Source organism: Plectrocnemia conspersa, unplaced genomic scaffold (genome assembly GCF_051122295.1).
Source record: "Plectrocnemia conspersa isolate PC_06_02 unplaced genomic scaffold, ASM5112229v1 ptg000010l, whole genome shotgun sequence".
In the NCBI taxonomy this organism is placed as follows: Eukaryota; Metazoa; Arthropoda; class Insecta; order Trichoptera; family Polycentropodidae; genus Plectrocnemia; species Plectrocnemia conspersa.
In genome coordinates, this window is record NW_028277174.1 from 29112689 (window position 1) to 29129677 (window position 16989).

The following is a 16989-nucleotide window of genomic DNA, read 5'->3' on the forward strand; positions in this document are numbered from 1 at the left end:
AGTTTTCTGCGGCACGACCGGATAACTGCCAAGTAAACCGATTAGTGGATAAACTGCGAACAACTCGGTTAAATTTTCAAACTGCAGCAGGGGGAGGATTGCATCTGTGCAACTTCAACGCGTGACACAAAATTAAATAATGGCATTAAATCGACCGTGCACGAATGCATTGTCTAATTGGATACGGCGTGCAAAGGGTTGTGCAATTAGACTAAGAGGATAACAACAAACAACATTTACATGGCGGAATTGTGATCGGTAATTATAACTGAGAGGACGTGTGCTGCGATGAACACCTGTGCTAATCTAGTTAGACACTTTAATTAAAAATGTATCAAGAAGAAATGGTCATTGTTGACAGTCATTTCTTGGATCACGTTCGGCATAAGTCTTCATCCTGTCCGTATTGAGTGCAGTATAGAAGGACAACTGATCGTGTGCCACTGATGAGTAAGGGCATGCTGACCGCATGCTCTTATCTCTCACTCACTTTCGTCACTTAACACGCGAGCGATCGAGAGGGAATGTATCTCGCACACGCATTTTAGCACCAATCATGCAATATTTTTATTGACATTTTTTACATTGGCAACACTGCTGTCAACTGACAGATAGACAGATTGTCAGTTTTAGTGAGAAAGTACACTTAAAAACCCTCCAAAGTATACGTAAAATCAGTCAAATGTTCAAGGGCAGCTCAAGATACTGCAAGACCATATGGAACATATATATATGTCAAACAGAGAAATTATATAACTCCAAATATTAAAACATGCATATTTTCACTATTTCGGGTGCCATATTGGTGATCAAGATGGGCTACTAATGTTCGCTACACATCTTGTAAGGTAAACCTAAATCAGTGTTTACATGGAAAAGGAAGAACGATGTCATTTGGTGTTGCAATGGTGTGAAGGGAACAAAGAGATCATGTAACAGATTGCAACATCTTCCTTACTGACGTCACCGGATTCATTGTATTTCGTATCCGAACCTGTCATCTGCCATAACACCAATTTTACATAGTTCTGACATACCAGTGCCTATTCCACCATCCAATTTAGAAGATTTTATTTTTCATGAAGAGCCTATTGCTTCTACCTCGAGGAAACTATTTTCATCATCGAGCGATGAAACGACGACGAAAAGAATCTAGCAATCACTAACAATCTGGTAAGAGATCAAACCAACAAGCTAAATTGCTTAGCTCACGACTAAATCAATGAAATTTCCTTTCAACAGAAACTATAATTTCTTATTTTAATAAAATAAATAAAAACCAAACTGATTATTTCGATATGTTGGATGGCGTTTGTATGTATATTATAATATTATAACAATTAAATAAAAAGCATTGTATTGATTTATTGTAATGTTTTAAAATAATTCGAGTAATCAATGTCATTAATTCATTTAAAAATATGTTGCCATTTTAAATTCATTAAAACAATATTACAAATCATTGTACATTTTATTTAATATATTTTTGTAGTATAATAATGAATTTAAATTAGCATAGCATAAACCATATGAAGTTTTCGCGTACATTCACATAGTTTAGTTCTTCTCGCGTGGGTCGTAAACATATTTTTTTTATATGCAAAAAAATGGCGCTCCAACACAAATTGTAAAATTCTTTCATTCTCTACTTTAAAAAGCTTCGCAAGCAAAGGATTTTTCGTTGGGAACTTTTTAGCAGAGCAACCGACACAAGGGAGGGCGGATGTCGCAGAGACCGAAAGCTCAGATGGTTAAAGCCCAATTAGCCGGAAGCTGCGAGGGGAAAATGACCTCATCTTTGTTCGCCTAGCCTAGGATGTTTTGTGCGAACGAGGAGATGAAACAATATTTTTTAAAGGGCGGAACAAAAGAGTGTCGTCTCAGCCGGGAGGTCGTAATTAAGAACTGCGATAAGGAAATAGTACTAGGCGATGCTGCAAGGGTTGCTGCTATAAAATGCGCCCCGGTCTTTGAAAGTTCCAAATGACTTACTGCCTTTTTTGTGTAATTGGGTGAGCACTTGATTATGGATGAAATATTGAAATTTTTATTTATCATTATATATATTATGCGTATATTTCTGTTCCAATATTTAAATCCAATCGATTTAAAAAAATGATCTTTAAAGGTAGCAATAAAAACAGTTGTGTTTAATTGAGTTGACATATTGTCAAGAAATACAAAATCAAATCTATACTATAACAAAAACAAAAAATACATGTTTCTGTCTGTTTATTTGTCTGTCACAAGAAGTCCTCCCAAGCGGTGAACAGTAGCGACGTGTCACTTGCACGTGTCATTATAGCTACCATTTTAGGTTAACAGTGCTATTTTTATTTGACAACTTTTAACTCTTAAATTCAAAATTGTGCTGAACAGCGACGGGCTAACTTTCGATTACGCGCTACTGCAATACGCGAAGATTAGAGACTAAGTACATAAGCGTTCCTCTTTTATTAAAAAAATGTTTACTTTAATTTTCGCGGAGATTCGCAGAACTCTGGTTGGGAAACACTGGCACAGATGTTTTAGGTTGTCTAATGCTTGCACTACACTCTCTGGAAGTTGTCCGAACCGAAGTTCAACTGAAGTTGGCCGAAGTCGCCGACTTCCAAGTAGCGGCCACACTGCCACAAATTTCATATGGCGTCCGGACGTCCGCATGGCGGCTGCTGTCACGTACAGCTGGCATATTTGCTCGCTATCAAAAAATGTGCCAAATAATCGCAATTTTTAAATTGTCATATTATTAAAATTACGCTACTGATAATTATAAAAGTTTTTGGGGCACTCACCAATACAATATCAGTGAAAAGTTTTCGGTCGTAAATATTCAATTTACGCAAAATCTTTGTCGGCTTTTGCAAAATGCCATAAGGGAAAAATATGATACTTCAGAATACGAACATCACATCTGTGACTATCCTAGAATTTGTCGCCATCGATTCTAAATAAGAATTCGTTATGGTGTGACATTTATATAAACCGATCTAGGAAAATACATAAGAATATTCGAAACGATTTTTTTAACAAAATCAAGTACCACTAATTATTTTTTAATTATTTAATTTAATATAAAAAAAATATAATAACGATATCTATTAGAATAATATACTATAATTAATCCCCTTTGGTGCCCTAAAATATTCAAAGATGTCAGTAAGAGTCTATTGAAGTCCCCGATAAGCATGTGGTATTATAACTTGATCACGTGCCCACGATGCAGCGCTCGACGTGCGTGTTAACCATAGGACGCCTACGCGCATACTAAATTGAACCGAGCTATACGTTCTATCTAAGTATGCGAAAAACCATATCATTATCTCTCTCACTCTCGTCACTTATCATGCGATAGAGCGAAAGGGGAAGTATCTCACCGCTCGCGCTCGAAAGAGTAGCTCCGACTTCGGTCCGTTTGCTGACAATATTCGGAAGCGCTTCGGAAGCTGGCCAAGTCGACTGAATTACCCCCACTTTACCTCCCGTTCTCGGTAACCTCGGACAACTTCCGAGAGATTTTAGAGCGGGCAGAACCGAACTCGACCGAAGTAACCCACTATATTCTCCGTCCTTGGCCAACCTTGGCCAACTTCCAGAGAGTGTAGTGCAAGCATTAAACTGTTGCTTACTAACGTTAACGTTAACTTTTGTGCAATTCTTGATTTTTAGTACGTGGTTCTTATTTAACTAATGCCATCAGTTTCTCGTTATCAACTGATTAAAACGTCCACGTATCTACTTCTTCATATTCAAGGCTCAAAACAGTCGTTAAAGTCGTTCATATCCATACCAAAATATTGTTTAGTTTATCTATTAAATTTTTTTTTCATTATCCGGCGTTAATTTAAAATCCTAATTTAAAGCAAGAGAAATTTTAAAAACCAATAATTATTTTACCAAAAAAAAAGAATTGTATAGTTAATATAATATTTTATGATTCTCTCTAGATTGCTTTTGTGATAAACGTCGGTTGTTATCCAAGGACATATTTTCATCTAAAGCGAGATTATTCTTGTACAATATTAAATTAAGATGTATTTTCATAAGCGTCAAAAGAAAATAAGTTTCGACGTAAAATAAATTCCAGAATACATAATAATTCATGCATACACATGACTTTGTTGCGGATAGTAATTCGCATGGAAATATCCTCAGCTTTTAAATTTGTACAATACATACATATAATATGTATGACTGGTAACAGAAAATAACTAGAAATACTATACATTATTTTAGTCAATATTTTCATTTTATAATATTCTAACAATAAATATTTCATTTTTATACTTCTTTTCGCTATTTTTGAACAGCGAAAATAAGTTTTGATACTTATATTCAAAACAATCTTAAACACACTTTAAAATAATTTAATTCCCCAATTTTACTGCTCCTAACATTTTATCAGGAGCAGTCTATATATTTGTTGCTACATACAATAGATTTCAATAGGAAAAATGGATAAATTATGTATTAAAAGTGAAAGCTCAAGATTAATAGATAGCTATAAAATCTACTTCAGAAAAGATTCGATGACGACTTCGCTAAAGATGATGACCCTAACGTGAGAAGTCGACTCTCTCCAATTTTTCACGGTGTAATATCCATTTTCTTATACTCCCCATAGAGGAAGGATAAATGGATAAAATATTAATAATGTTAAATTCCAAGTTAGGTATTTATATTTAAATTTTAATTAAGCATATTCTATTTATTATTAAACATACATTTTCATAATACATAGAGCGGCTTCTGAACGTAGTTTTGCGCTTGCGCAGAGCCTGAAAGTGGAAACTTTCATTTCATGCATTCATAACTCAGAGACGTTGAAATATTTAATCAAGGAGAAGGTCCTTTATTAATTCTTCTATTGCTTTATACCGAGAAGACATTTATAATATTAATTCGGAATTCGTTCTCTTCAATTCGTCAGTAGATCCGTTCCGTTTTAACGACATTCATCTCTCAAATTTATTATCCGACTCGTTTCTCGACAGGAGTCAAATTGAGCAGCACCCGTTGCTCAGATTATGTCGATAAATTCACATTATTACCTGTGTATTTCCAACAATCTTGTATATAATAACACTGTGTATTTTAACGTTGTATAATTATGTATATAAAACACCTATAAATTTTAGCCAAGTGGATTTAAATAATTTATATAATTTTTTTTAATATAAATTAAAAAATCTAAATCTAAAGAAATATTTTATATTAAAATTTCTGTAAAGAGTTAAAAATAAACATAATAAAGAACATATTTGGTATCTTTTGTTATCGTAGTTTAAACAAAGTTCTTTTAAAAGTGACGACAGTAACAGAAAATGTATGTAAAGTTTACGGGGGGAAAACTCTTAAAGTGTAAATTCAAACGGTGGTTTCAAAAGTTCTGGAAACTATTGCCTCGAAGATGAACCTCGTTTTGAAAGACACTTATAGTTAAATAAAGTTCTATAGCAGACAACTAGTGAGTTAGATCTAATTGTAATGGTTAAATAATTAGAAGATAAACACAAATATTTTTATTGCGAAATAATGTATTTTTCAAGTGTATAATCTGCAAAATTATTTCAACATGTTCTTAAAAAAGGGATTTATTAGCTTCGAACAAAGATAGAAAAATATATTTTTTATTGCATTTTATATATTAGGCGCATATATTATGAGATGATTCAATATTGTTATTAAAATAATAACACACACAAAGACCAATTTGTTTACGAGATTTTGTTTAGAACGTAGATTGTTTAGAAACATTAAATTATGGTGATCTAATTATTTTCATTTTTCAAAAACTAAAATTTCCAGATTTTTTGTATATGTACATTTCTTACAATTTATAATAGTTTTAACGCCATCAAACATAATATTTTTTAAAATCAAGCAAACAAACTGCTTTATTTTTTTCAACAAAAAATAGTCATCAGCCTTTTTTACATGAAACGCTATTTTTCGTATATTTTTAATTTTCATTTTACTACTTTTATTAAGAGATAATGTAGAAGCTATGCTAAAAAATATAATTTATAGAAACATTGCTACGTGAGCCGCATACGGCCCGAAGGCCATAATCAAAACGAAAATATTTATTGTTAATTTGCTGTTTAATCAGTATAATCGTTTTGGTTTGGACTTGAATCTATATCCAGACCCACCAATTTATCTAAGAGCTGCAAAATTTGGTGATAAATAAAGAGCAAAGAGAAAAATCACTATCGACGAGGCCGAATGCGAATTCGTCGGCTTATCGCTCGTCCAAAATTTATATCGTCGACTTTTGTCGTCATAAATCACTCAGGAAATAAACGGGACCGCTCAAATCGAGGTGGTCCGGGTCAAAATTTAGACCCCAGCGAGCTCATAATTCGATAGTGGCATTTCCAGCTAGTCACGTAATTATTTAAATGGAACAACGATATGAAAACCTGGCGTTAACTTTCCGCCGCTAGATAATTACTTTGATAACAGCATTAGAACCGAGGCAACATCACGGCATCGCGATGCTGTAATTAGTCACACAAACACATACTTGCCACTGAAGTATTATATAATATAACAGGGAGGAATGTGCGCACACAAAAGCTACTAGTTACCTAGTTTGATGGATAATGAGATATTTATATTATAATTAAAAATCTGTCTATCATGATCAGGCGGGCAATGTATTACAAATGTGCTATAGTGTGTATGACAAGTTAAACAACAAGCAAAAATCAATGATATGTTAAATAATTAAGGACAGAATAGCGTAGTCCGTAACGTCTCAGACTAGTAGCTCTGAGGTTGCGGGTTCTAGTCCCGACAGCGTCACTCAAATTTTTATTTATTAAAATGCGCTGGTATTAAAAAAACGATTTATTGATTATAAATTGTTTAGCACATAATAATTTATAATTAATAATATATATGTCACCAATTCCCAGACTTGTTGGTATTCATTATATCTGATTGACTTACTCAGTTGGTACAGAGTTGTAACGCATCGGGCTTACGCCTGTCAGGTTACAGCGGAAGATTTAATACAAATAAAATAAATAACATTTTGTGCCAACCGACTTTTTAACATTTCCCTAAGCTAATTTTAATAATATTTTCGAGAGAGCAATAAAACCGTATAATCTTTATATGGTCGTGTGTAGGGATTCCAATCCCGGGATCCCGAACGATTTTCAATACCCGATGAGTCCCGGGATTATAAAACATAATCCCGAATTTTTTGGATTGATTGATTTATCAAGCACAATCGAATTATTATTGACAAAATCGTTATATTTCGTATACAAACTTGCGCGAGTTGCACGTGTCATCTGTGAATCTTTGAGGCTGTGAGTCTGAACGTACTTTTTCAGCTGCAGGCTGCTTAGGAACCAGAATCAGATCAAGGCTAAATGATGAAACGCTTGATGCTTTGATGTTACTTCGTGAGTTTTTTCCAAAATAATGTTTTCCATTAATTGTGTCTATGAATGTACATATGTACATACATTGTCAAAAGTTAATTTTTTATCTTCTCAAATAAATAAATAAGACCTTCTCTTTTTTATTTTTATTATATTATTTTCTATTTTAAGTCCAAGACTAAAATTATACGTACTTTATACATTGTACGTTATAAAAAACGGATGTAAAAAAATATTGTATTATTCATTTTAAATAATTTTTCTCGATAAAATAACATGAAAATTATCCCGGGACTAGTCCCGGGATCCCGGGATCGACTAATTGCAATACCGAAATCCCGGGATCAAAATTTTGGCCCGGGATTGGAATCCCTAGTCGTGTGTGACTGAGTGCTTTCGAGAAAACTCTGTCTTTCGCTAGACAGTTATTAGCCACAGCGTAAAGATTTATATAAAATAAATTAAGATTATCATGACCAAACAGATTACCTTAATACACTAATTGCTTTTGACGTAGATTTTTGACTTCTGAGAAGGGATAATTATTTTTTGCGCTCTCCTATTGGACAAAATTCAAAGTCAAGTCTTAATATAAACACTTGATAATCGATCGTTTTCACCGCGATGGCACAAATTTATTGCTTTTGACCTGGGCTGTAAATTCCCTATATGGCAACACTGAGCAGCAAAAAAACACGAATCATGTAAATATTATGAGTAGATATTTTTAATAGTTTTTAATGCCTTATTAAAATATTTCGCATAAAATATGATTTCAAAAAATATGTCTCAACGGTGGCTAATTTTTATATTTATTTGTAGCATAGAAAGGGTTTACTCGTACTTATTTTTATTTATTACGATGATATAAGAAATTATATTACGATATTAAAAAATATATAAAATGTCATTTTTGTCACGACTTTTTTTTGTTCATTAAAAAAATATTACCATAATAAAATAATTTAAATAAAACAATTTTCATTTTGATTTAAAAAAGACAAAAATGTAATTCCAGCTAATGAAAAAGTCCACAGCTACATAATTATTACTCGGAAATATAAATAATTTCTGAAATTTCGGCAATAATAAAGTGTTTCTATTTCATTATTTTGTTGCTGCGCTATTAACCACTTTACCCCTGTACCCTTTCGTTATAAATAGAATAACTATAAGAAACTAAATTTATAAAAACAAAAATAGAACAATTGGGCTATAGATAATGCAGTGATACATCGATAAAAAAATAACTACTTGTGTTGTCTTATTACACAAAGATATGATATTTTTAAATATTCCACTTAAAATATAGACGAATAGTAGGGCAAATATTTTAATAACGAATAGTTAAAAAACGGGCAAATATATTCGGTATTCTAATTTTACCCACTTAAAGCGTCTAATGCAAATTATAAATATTTTTTCTTAAAATGCTAGAATATAAAATTGAAGTATAATAAAAAAAATATAAACGGTAACCTGGAATTCAATAAAGTGGTAAATATTATATAATATGAGTGTCCCTTGAGAAGCCACACATTTTTAGAAGCGCATCTTCGATGAAACATCAGTTCTCACGCGATTATTAATGAAAACATAATTAACACGTTCACCCCACAACCACTTAGCTCTTCCTGTTTAGACAATTGCTACTAAATATAATCCCAAACTTTACTTTGCGTAAGTAAACATGGTAATATTTCATACCAAACATGTGTGTGTATTACACACACCGTGTACTTATGTTAACTTTTTTCCATTAATTGATAATAACATTGTTTCAAATATTAAAACTGTAATTTTAAAAATTGTTATAATTAGATGGAAACCAAATTCGAAGTTCTTCTAAGAGTGCTTTCTCGTGAATAGATGTTGATGTGATACTAAGTATTTGTATACAAGTATATTTGTGGAATTTAGTTAATACTAAATATAATACATGCATACAATTCAATAAGCTTTTTTTATGATTGAAATTTATTTATTGATTTATTGAATAATTAAAGATTTTAATTTTAAACATGCTAAAATAGATGTAGACATCTATGATCATAAACAAATATTAGAACAGCAAAGTTTAAAACCAGCAATAAAATATTTATTATAGCACTCACATCTAACTTCACACATTCTTATATTAATTATTTATAAATATATGTAGATTTTCAAATATTATCAATATGTAATAAAAAAAATTATTTTCACTAGTTTCAACGAAAGAACGTCATTTGAAAATGTCATTAATTTGGCTCATATAAATTAGATTTAAATAATATATTTCATATAAATAAACTTGAAATCATCGACATTATACTTTTAGAAGGTCAACAAGTCAACAACAAAGGTGACCTTCGTGTCACTCGCATTAAAATAAATCGAACGAGAGATAGATATTCTAAAAATAAACAAATAACTTGCATTAAAATAATTGGAATTAGAGATAAATATTTTTAAAATAGCCAAATTGCCAACCTTTGATAAAAAATATTTTTTTGTAATCTGAGATGCACGACATTTTAATCCTTATGGTTTACATGAAGCATAACCTTGATCTCGTTTGAACTTGTTTATGCATCTCGTAATATTTAAAAAAAAATTCAGTAGCTTCGCGTCATCGGGCGAGTAAACTGTTTCGCTACATTTTTGTCGAATAAGTGTTTTTTCTAATAATATCCCTTTCGGTGTTTTTAATTATAAAGTGATAGTGTAATTTAGTGTATGTGTTAGAATAAAGCAGTGTGTAATTAAAATTAGTGTAGTGTTTAGTTGCACCGGCGGCGTGGCGCTGGCGCTGGCGCTGGCGTCCTTACCGACGCCGACGCGACGCGACCCTCGCTACCCGTCACGTCAAGGTAATGTCTTTTTATTAATTTTCTGTCTGTCTTTCGAATATATACTAGTTAATCCTTTGTGCTCGTAACTCGACATCCGAGTGTATTCCAATTTACGTCGACAAAACTTGAAATGCATTTTTTGGCTTTGTGTTGGAGCTAATTTTGTCAATTTAAATTTATTAATGGTAAAAAAAGTTGTGGTAAACGCATTTTAGTAATATTCAATTTTTAACATATGCAAATAACTCAATACGAGTGTAAGTTTATTGTAAAATTTGTAATCGGAACATGGTCATTCCGCGTGGTGTTAAGACCATTTATTGCTTTTAAACTCATTTTTTCCTTCAGAGGGTATCTATATCAGGGCTCGGCAACCTATGACCCGCGGGTCACCAAGTGACCCGTTTGATGATTTGAAGTGACCCATTTCAGTTCCGCAAATATCATTTTTTTAACGTGTTACGATGTCACGACTAGACCACATATATGGTTGTTAGGACCAAAAATATTAACTGACCCGGATAGTCTTTTTAATAGTCACATTTTAATTATTTTGACCCGCAGCAAAAAAAGGTTGCCGAGGCCTGATCTATATTTTTATCATATTAGACTATATGCTCTAATTGTGCATAATTCTTACTTAATTTGTGTGTCTTCTATGAAATAAAAACGATTTTTTTTGTTATCTGAGATGCACGACATTTTAATCGTTATGGTTTATATGAACATAACACGAAGCATAACCTTGAACTCGTTTGAACTTGTTTATGCATCTCGAAATATTTAAAAAAAATTCAGTAGCCATATGACAATGGTCATTAACGGTCGTGTTACATTTTTGTCGAATAAGTGTTTTCGTTTATAATAATATCCCTTTCGATGTTTTTAATTATAAAGTGATAGTGTAATTCAGTGTATGTGTTAGAATTAAGCAGTGTATTATTAAAATTAGTGTAGTGTTTAGTTGCACCGGCGGCGCGGCGCTGGCGCTGGCGCTGGCGTCCTTACCGACGCTGACGCGACGCGGCCCCCGCTACCAGTCATTTCAAGGTTATGTCTTTTTATTCATTTTCTGTGTGTCTTTCGAATATATACTAGTTAACCCTTTGTGCTCGTACTATGTATTCCAATTTACGTCGACAAAACTTGAAATGCATTTATTGGCTTTGTGTTCGAGCTAATTTTGCCAATTTCAATTTAAAACACATTTTAGTAAGATTCAATTTTTAACTTATGAAAATAAGTCAATAATGTTCAATTTACGAGTGTAAGTTTATTGTAAAATTTTTCATCGGAACATAGTCGTACACTCGTGGTGTTAAGACCGATACTTGTTAAACTGATTTTTTCCTTCAAAGGGTATCTATATTTTTATGATATGGGATTATATGCTCTAATTGTGCATAATTCTTACTTAATATTGTGTGTCTGTTATCAAATAAAAACGATTAGAAAAAGAGAGCGAGATGCAAGCAGAGCTCGCTATCTCGCTCGCACTATTCAAATCAGCGATTGACAACCATCGACATTTTTGCGGCAACTCAAATAATAATATATATTACTCTTTTCGAGATAGTAAATTACTTATGTGTTTTAATTATTTATAAATACATATATTGATTTATTTTTACAAATTATCCATATAATTACAAATGACGATATAATAATGTTATTACTGTGACAGTAATAGTAGTAGGAATGATATCTAACCACTTAAAACAAGATGGATTATGCCAATATTTGATGCAAATAATGAATACGAATCTTATTATAATCTTAAATATGATGACAATAAATTGGTATGGTGCGCCAAGTAAATATTGTTATAACCTAATATAATACCTCTGCACCAAGAGATACCCAGAGACCCGAAACTATACAATAATATATCGGTTTATAAATACACTAATCAATTTACTAAGAGAGATTAGCATAATAGTTTATTATTATTATTTATAAGCTAATAAAAATATTGTTTCTAAAACAAGTTTATATATGGTCCCCTTTTAAAATTGTAAATCCTACAATTTTTTAATATAATTTTTATTATTAATTTGATTTATTTTATACACTTTCTGGATTGATAGTGCAGCAAGGGCGTTTAGTACATCATAGGAAATCAAATTTCTCATATGTATTTAATGCGATTCAACGACCTGAACGAACGTTCAATATCAGCTTTAGACACGTTCATGCTAAGACTATTTCTACTAATTTTAAATCTTGTACAAGTTTCAAGTTTTAGAATAATCTTTTAATGTAATCATTTTTTATGATCAATTTAATTATATTTTAAAAATTGTTTTAATAAATTCCTAATTATTTTGGTATGTCCAAATATGGTTTTAATTTCAAATATCATTAGGGAATAACAGTATTTTCATATTTCCAAGGTATCGGGTTTTGTAAGAGGAATTACATTTTTTGTCTTCCACTGGAATTAATGTATAATTGTCGATTGGAGCTTGGTAAGTCTTTAAGAGATTTGATCTTTTCATTGAGTAATGTTTCAAAATGTTGTAGTGCTTGTTCAGCTGTTGTGTAAGTGTAATTATTTGATTGCAAAACATTTTATTATTCGATTTTTCTTAAAAACTACGAGATTTTATGTCTATTTTTATTGAATGAATTTGCTTTGATAAAAATAATAATACCGTAAATGGAGGCAACTATGTTGAATTATTATATTTTCTAAGCGAATCAGACACATTATTAAAAAAAATGAGAATAGATTGTCAGCTCTTGCATTAATATCAATCGAAAAAAACTTTTAGACAAATTAAAGAAAGACAATACATATATTATATGACGCGGTTATTGCTGACTTTTGTAAGAAGGAGCGTCGAATAAATTATTTTTCAAAAAATAAATACATAATATGTTTATAAAATAAAGAAAATAAATTTAAAAATATAGTTTTTATCCCCCCCTCCTTATCCGCATGCCTTGTTTCAAAGTCACCGCACGCCACTGATGTAGATATACATTTTTCCAATAAAACAGTTTAAAAATCAAATCAATGCGTACAATCGTACAGATTATAATATATGCTAAGTTCACTCTGATTTTTTGCCTAGATGAAAATGTAACAAAAGTTAAAGACAAACCTTTGAACGCAACGATTCGTCTGCTAATTGTGTCTGTGTGTTTTTGAATTAAAACTTTGCCTCGCATTCTAACACTTTCGGGACGTTATCTCGCCGGGCAATTTAAAGTTGAGTTACGACAACGTCGTTTTCAAAAAAAGGAGAAGAAAGGCCCAACTAACACAACAAAGTGCCTTAAAAAACTTTTCAAATTTCACTGTTTACATTCTTTCCGCCTTTTGCCATTTCGTGTTGCTTGTACTCTTCTCTTTTTGTTCCTCTTTATACCTATGCTTCATTTTTTCAAGACAACCATCGACCATCTTTCATTTCTGAAAGTTTATACTGCTTTCCTGAAGCGGCGTTTATTTCACTGTATGAATTTTTATTTTCACCTTACATCAACACGAGTCTATGAAAATTTTATTTCAATTTTCATTATATATGTACATATTATCATATCATCGGAATATTAGTTCCCTTTTTTCTTTCACTGGAAATACATAATAGTATCATCGAGATTGTAAAAATATCAAAGTTACATTCATTCACATTAAAACAATAGAATCGGTTCAATTTTAGCCAATTTTCTACAATTTTTTTTTCTACAAAAGTTCCTCTTATTTCTACAAAATAAACTAATGATATTATTATTATTAATAAAAGTATAGACTTATCGAAAAAAAGTAAAGCTGCATTTTGATAAGCAGGTATATAATTATGACCGTTTTAACACAATCAAAAATTAATTTTTATTACTCTTACAGGCAAATTAAAAATATCTGACAATCTTTTACTAATTTATATATTCATATAAATGATTTATTTTGTACCGTTAAAAATTGCATTTAATTATTATTATTATTATTAAATAAAATATAATTTAAAAAATATTGTTCATGATAAACAAGTTTCATATTATATTACGTAGAAATAAAGAAACGTAAATTACAATTAAATGTTTTTTTATTATTTCAAGTTATTCAGTCTTATATTATATATAGTCTTTACATCACATGTTACATGTTGTATATCGTCTTTACATTATATTAAAATAATACAAAAATAAAAAAATATTTAACGTATAAGTTAAATAGAAAATATTCTAAAACCGTTAGTTTAAATTTTGTTAAAATTATTATTATCATCAAAATCACAATTTTTTTATCACATATTTAAAAAAATTAAATAATTTTTAAATAACTATAATGTACACATAGATACCCATAAATAGTATGAGTAAAATATTTCACAATAATTACAAGCTATTGTAAAAAAACAAATTGTAGTTCACTGTTTTAAATTCATAGAAATTAATAAAAATATATGCCATAAAAAATAACTTAATATTATAAACCTAATTAAAATAATATCATTAAATCACAAATTCTAAAAATTACCTTTAAAAATTGATTGATCCTATTACGTTAGTTGTTATTACAATTAGTTATTATAATCTTAACATTACATGTTAAGAATCTCTCACTACAACGAATGATATTAAAAGTAGATAATAATGTTTATATTATTTTAATATTGACTTATGGAAATTAATTTAAAATAATATTTAAAGTTATTCAGTCTTGTACATAATCTGTACACGTTACATCAATACATATAATACAAGAGTAAACAAATAATTATAAGGCAAAAAACAGTTCTAACTAATAAGGGACATTGAAATAATTAAAAATATATTCAATCTCTCTCTTTTACATTTTTAGAAATTTATAAAAAATAAATTTTCTGTACAAAATATTTATCACACCTTTAAAATTGTAAATTTAACTTAAAAGCATTATTAAATCACACATTCTAAAAATAACTTTCGCTATTTAAAATATGATATTTCTAAAAGTTAGTTCAATATTGCATTCAAAATTTAAGACATCAATATCTATATATAAATGTTTATTTCCCATTTAAAGCAAATTCAGCCTTTTACGTCGTCTTAATATTACATACATAAAAATATTAAAAACTAAACTAAACATATAACTTGTAAAATAAATTTTTAGGTGACTAGTTAAACCGGTTTTTTAATATTCAAAATATCAAAATAATTTGTAAGAATTATTTTTTTAAATGCCACGTATTATCACATATTTTAAAATTATACAATTAAAAATATTAAAAAAATTCTAAAATTAAGATTAAAGCACAAATTTACTAAAAAAATTAATATTCAATCAATACTCAAATTATACAAAATAATACCTCCCTCGACTGTAATTATTTACAACTTTTATGCCTGAGATATTCCTCCATCTTGCGCTTCGCGATGCGAGTTTTGGCTCTGCACATCCTCGACGCGAAGGTATTCTTCTTCCGAGCATCGCTCTGGTTAACGTTATGGAACGTCCTAACCATATTAGGGTTATACTTGGCCATTTCCTCCTCTATTTCTGCGGGAGTAACATTATCTCTGAAGTTTTTAAGCGTTCTCATTTTATCGCTTTTGTTCCCAGGGTTGTTTTGAGTAGGTTGATTTCTTCTTTCGGAAGCATCTTGTGGAGGCAAATTCTCGGTAGATTCTATGACGATTTGTTGCTCTACGTTAGGTTGAACGGTCTCTGATGGTGCAACGTTAGAACTGACATCTATCGAATTTTCATTGTTTTCTTCTTCCGTTGCCGTTTCTACCTCGTTTGCAAAATTTTCGGTATAGAATTCTTCGCGAGAGGGAAAATTTTGCACCTCGACCAAAATTAAACGATTGTTGGCGTGAAGCGTGTCCACCTGATAACGAATAAAGAATACATTCCATTATGTAAAGCAAAAAATATTTAAATAAGGTAGAAATTAAAAAATAAAACAAACCTTAGCAACCAGATCAGTGGGAAAATTATTGCTTGCTTGAATTGTCGCCGGGTACGAAGCTGTGCTTATTTCAACACATTCGGGAAAGTAATTGTGAATTACTTCTTTAATTGCCTTTGTGGAATTTTTATTCACCAATGTGCAATTTTCTTGGCAGTGTATTTTCACCTGAAATTACAAAAAAATATTTAATTTATTGATAATAAAATTATTATATCCTAAACAAATCTTTACCAAGAATTTGTTATTTTTATAAAATTCAAAAATATTCACCTCAACATCACAATGTTCTGAAATTATTGATTCAGAACTTGTAGTTTTGGAGGAACAGAATTTTATCACAGAATCTCGGTTTTCTTTTTGAATTTTCATGGAAGCTTTCTGGGTCAGCTTTGGTTGGTCTTTTATCTGTAAAAAAAATTAAAAAAAGTCTTAGTGAAATATAGTTTTGAATTTATGAAAAATTATATATAATATTCATATTACTATTAATAAAAAAATAATCAAAGCATACTATAAACTTAACAATGTACCTTTATGTAACAATGATTGAATTTGCTAGTTTTAGCTGAACTGGACTTTATCACAGAAACTCGGTTTTTCTGTGTTGATTTATTTGTAGCTATCGGTAGATGTGTAATCTAAAAATAAAATTGATTAATTAAAAAAAACGTTAGGCAATTGAACTCGATGTATTAGAAAATTAAGACAAATATTACACAAATTAACTGGTAAAAAATACTAACCTTGGTAATTAACTTGACTTGGCTGGCAACTTCCCGAGACTGGGACGGAATATCAACTCGATTTTCTTTTTGGATGCTCGTCGTTGCTTCTTGGATTAGTTTA

General features: G+C 30.5%; 1 protein-coding gene across 1 annotated transcript in view; it reads left to right on the top strand.

The window, feature by feature from the left end:
• Nucleotides 1–10199: 10199 nt before the first annotated feature.
• Nucleotides 10200–16989, top strand: part of kek5 (leucine-rich repeat, immunoglobulin-like domain-containing kekkon 5 protein) — a 653879-nt gene continuing 647089 nt past the window's right edge. Inside the window, exon 1 of the mRNA XM_088194859.1 lies at nt 10200–10252. The gene's annotated coding sequence lies outside the window, so the exon portion shown is untranslated. The remainder of the gene's footprint in view (nt 10253–16989) is intronic.